Below are 4,667 nucleotides of genomic sequence, written 5' to 3' on the forward strand. Positions count from 1 at the left end.
AAGTTGTGCTATATCGGGGTTTTGGTTTTATCCTTCATTTTCTTGGTTATTTGTAGGTCTTCCTCGGGCTATTCTAGGAGCCATTTTTCTGAAATAAGACTTATACAGTTTAAGTGACGCAGAAACTAGGGTATTATTTGCATTTTAGCATGGTATACAGTTTTCAATACAACAATAAAGGTGATGCATGGTTATGAGAAAGAATTTAAAAGAGCAAATATATGAATCAAGGAAAGTGCATAACTGAATTTAACATCGTTCAAGTCGAAAGGTACGAATCACAAGGTACCAATAGGAATACAAATCTGAAATAAAATAGTGCGAGAGTCTAGGAACGAAAACAAATAACATGGTAAATAAAAGGAACAACCTAATCCAAGAAACTAAAGGTCAAGTCCCCTAGAACTTATCCTAAGCCTCCTCCTCGCGGGTCCTTACGACATCAAGGGTAGTATCCTCACGTAGCATCTTGACCACGCTCCCAAGCTCATCCACTATCGTCTGCACAGTAATCTGACTGGTCCGGTCGCGATGCATGGGCATCTCCTCCAATCTTGATGTGGCCACTTGGATCAATGATTCGAGCCTCGAAATGGTTTTTACCTTTGGTACGCTACCCATCTCTTGCTTACTTGCATAGAGCTCTTCAAGACGTTCCATCAGCCTGACATACTTCCCTTGGAGAAAGTCATGATGCTTCCTTAAGTCAGCAAAGACAGAGAAAACAATTGTGTCACTCGGCAGAATCGAAGATGATGAGTGCGCACATTGTTGTCAAGTGATATATATATATACAAAGGTTAGATACGGTTTACTCGAATATCGTGCATTAGTACTCCCGATATTATATTATATACTCATACTTCCTATAGTTCTAATTGGGTTGTCCAGGGACTCTAAACCTAGGCTCTGATACCAAACCTGTCACACCCTAAAACAAAAAAAAAACACACACACACAATAAATACGAACCATAATTATATTACAAACTTATAAGTCTAAAAGATGATAATAATACAATTACAAACCCGACCAAAATAATAATAATCTCGGGATCTTTACAAGTTCAGAGTTTGGAACAACCCTTCTAACTAATACCATAATTACATGCTAGCGGATATTGCCTATATATATTTTACCTACGCCCTCAAATGGTCTTCACCCTGCCTACCGGTTGACTTACGGGCGGTCTGCTTGGTACGAACCATGATTGCTAGCTGTAGAACAGGGTTAAATACAAGAAAATGAGCTAATACGCTCAGCAAGTACTAATAGTTCTATTGTATAATGCATTATCTCAAAATCACGGGTTCATGATTCAAGAGGTTATAGATACTTAAGAAAATGACAATAAGAAACATGAAGTTATAATATAAGAGCATGGTAGAATCATAATAATCGAAACATGGCATATGATATCATGGTATCAGGCAATATGTTATAATATAAAGGCATGGTAGAATTATAACGACCGAAACATGGCATATGGTATCATGGCATTAGGCAATCATGTTATAAATATCAAATCATCAAAATCATTTTAGGACGCTACGGATTATAGCCGGTGATCAGCCGTGAAGTAATCCCGAACCGTGCTGGGTTCTCAAATATAATGGGATCCCTAGACTATATGTGAGCCTATCAATAATGGGAAAAGGACTGCGTCTGGGTCCAATCCACTAAGATAAGAAAACATTTTATTTTTAGTGATTTATAACATGGATGCCGGGAAAGATTAGGTATTATTTTAATGGAATTGTAACAACAGAATTCAAGTTCACTAATGAGGTTCGCTTTAGGGAATTTGGTAGAGAGTTTAGTTTTCACGATCTAATGGATATGGAATGTTTTGAAGGTAAGGTACTAACAAGATTAAGACTTATTAACGGAGGTATTTGAATTAAGTAATGATATGGTGATTATTACCACTAAGCATTCACGAAGGAAGTATATAGACTTGCAACAAATATAAGTATAAGAAGGTAGTAACTTGCCAACAATTATAAGAATAGGAAAGTAGTAACTTGCCTTCCAGCAGTTCTAAGATTATTCGATCTTGACGGCACGAGTCTTCCCCTTCGCTTCAGAACCTACACATTATATTAACTTTATTACTATTCACCCTTTACACCTCATATAGCTATAAGCTCCTAGACTCACTATTACCTTTATCATAACTATTATTACACAAGAACTTATAATTATAAGAATACACATAGCTTAATCGCATGCAATTCAAGTAATCCACATAGTCACATAATCACATAACGGCATGGCATATACTACTAGTTATTTATACTATAATATCACCTAAATACCTAAACACATAAGCAAGTAACACATAAGAACTATTATTGACCTCAACTTAACCCTAAAGATGATGTGCAACACTCGGACTCTTCACCTCTAAGTCCCAAATACAACGAATACCACTAAAGCTACCTAATGTCACTCGAAAGGTGCTCTCGGGTTTCTTGGTGAAAATGGGGTGTCTCCACCTTGGGCCTTCAATCCAATTCACTTCCTACAGGTTTTTAAGACTCTAAACTAACTCCTAAAGTTGGTGAGACTCAGGGGCCTCACTCCTATAGGCTTACAAAAATCAATACTCACATTAAGGTTTCCTGCTAGCACCAGTTTGCACTACACGCGCTCCTTGGCAGGAATCTTGACTTCTACATGGGGCCTTTTAACAAAACCAATTCCCATGGATTCCTAAGACCCAAACCTATCTCTCAAACTTGGTTTCAGGCCAAGGTCTCACCTGGGCCTCTCTAGGCCTTTGCCCAAAGTCGACACTATCCAGCCTCCCTCGAAAACACTCTGCTCTGTTTTTACTCACATGAAACTCACATAAAACTCATTTTTCTCACTCAATTTTTAATTCTAATGGTTTGTTAAGCTTCCTAAAGATGTATTACACTTATTTAAGCCAAGGCCCCGTGAAGGCCTAGCCTATGGAATTTTTAAAGTTGACCAAAGTTCAAGCTTACGCAATTCTGCCCTGTTCTGAGTTACTCTCGAAAATGTGTGTGTGCACCTATCTAATTGCAAGTTTTTCAATGAATCAAAGCCACTGGACTCAAGTACAACTCAAGTCCTAACTCCAGTAAACTCAGGCCTAGCAAGGCCTTACCAATACTCATCTAATAGATCCTATACTTATGGTGAAGAATTCTGCTACAAAGTGTCTAGTGTACCTCCTTCCACCTTAACTCTCATATCAACACCAAAACCAACATGCAAGCCCACAAATATATCCTACATTGTAAACAACCCTATTAACTATCATTCTATGGAAAAACACATGGTATCAACTTGATGGCTACAAAATTTTATCATGACTTATCAAGGCACATAGTATACTAGCATTTTAGAGCAAGAACCGTGGCATGCATTGCACAAAAACTCAAATTTAAGTCACATAGCACATTTATCCGAAATACTACTTATTCTACAACATGCAAGTATAAACTTCAACTTTTTGACGTAAAAATCATGGCATGCAAGGATGGAAACTTGGTAAAATACATCTTATGAGATCTTAAGTTCTTTTAAAAGTTACATGCAAAGTCTCTTTCTTCTTGAAAACAAACAAAACTTTCACGAAAACAACAAAAATCCATTTGGCTCCTTGAGAGTCATTGCCGAATGCTTGAGTCCAAGATTATGGCTTGAAAATGGAAGCAAAACACTTCATCAAGACCATCTCTTGCTCAAGTTTTATGAGCCACATTAGGTTCAACTCTAGATTCATAAGAATCAAAGTTAAACCCTTGGCTTTAGCCACATACAACTAAGAAACTAACCTTAAATGAAGATGTAACACTAGGTGTAAATGTCCCTTGCTTAGATGATTTGAAAGGTGTTAAGAAAATGAAGAAATGAGGAAGAAAAAATGAGAGGGGTGGGGAGGGTTTAGGTTCGGCCAAGAGAGGGTAGGGAGAAGAGAGAGAGTGGAGTGATGTGTTGGTGGAAAAGAAAATGATGTGAAAATGAGTGTTTTACTTAGTTTTTATCTCACCAAATGGTAGTGGAGTTGAAGTTTACTATTTTATCCTTCATCCACTAATAACAAGCTTTTGCATGCAAGGTTTTATTGGTCATTTGTTTGGTCAAATGGAGTTAGTGGAGGGTAAAAGGATGATCTTACCCTTGATCTCTATTTAGGTGGAAGTTGCATGCAAGGGCACACTTGAAATTCAATAATTATTAAAGTTATAATTAAAAAGAATGTATTTTAGTAATTAGAATATAAATCCATAAATCACAAAATTAATACCATATATACTATGAGATTTTAGAAGTTTAATAAAATTGTTTTCAAAAATTTCGAACCAAAATTTTATATTAAAAGAATTTTTCTAACATTATCCCACTAATAAATAATTCATGTAAAATATAATTTAACACGTTAAAAATCACAAAGCAACTGCAAATAAATTTACTCTATATCCACAATATTAGAATATAATTTATCGCCTAATCGCAACTTATTCAAATATTAATAAATCGCGAGAATCCCAATTATTACTTAATCGCGTAGTCGCAACTATTCGAATAATATCAAATTGCAATACTTATTTAATCGCGTAACGAAAATCTTACTCTCGCACGAAAGCTATACGCTTAAAAATATTCCAGTAACATTCGCAATGCCATCCAAC

This window comes from Apium graveolens, chromosome 1, assembly GCF_009905375.1.
Source record: "Apium graveolens cultivar Ventura chromosome 1, ASM990537v1, whole genome shotgun sequence".
In the NCBI taxonomy this organism is placed as follows: domain Eukaryota; kingdom Viridiplantae; phylum Streptophyta; class Magnoliopsida; order Apiales; family Apiaceae; genus Apium; species Apium graveolens.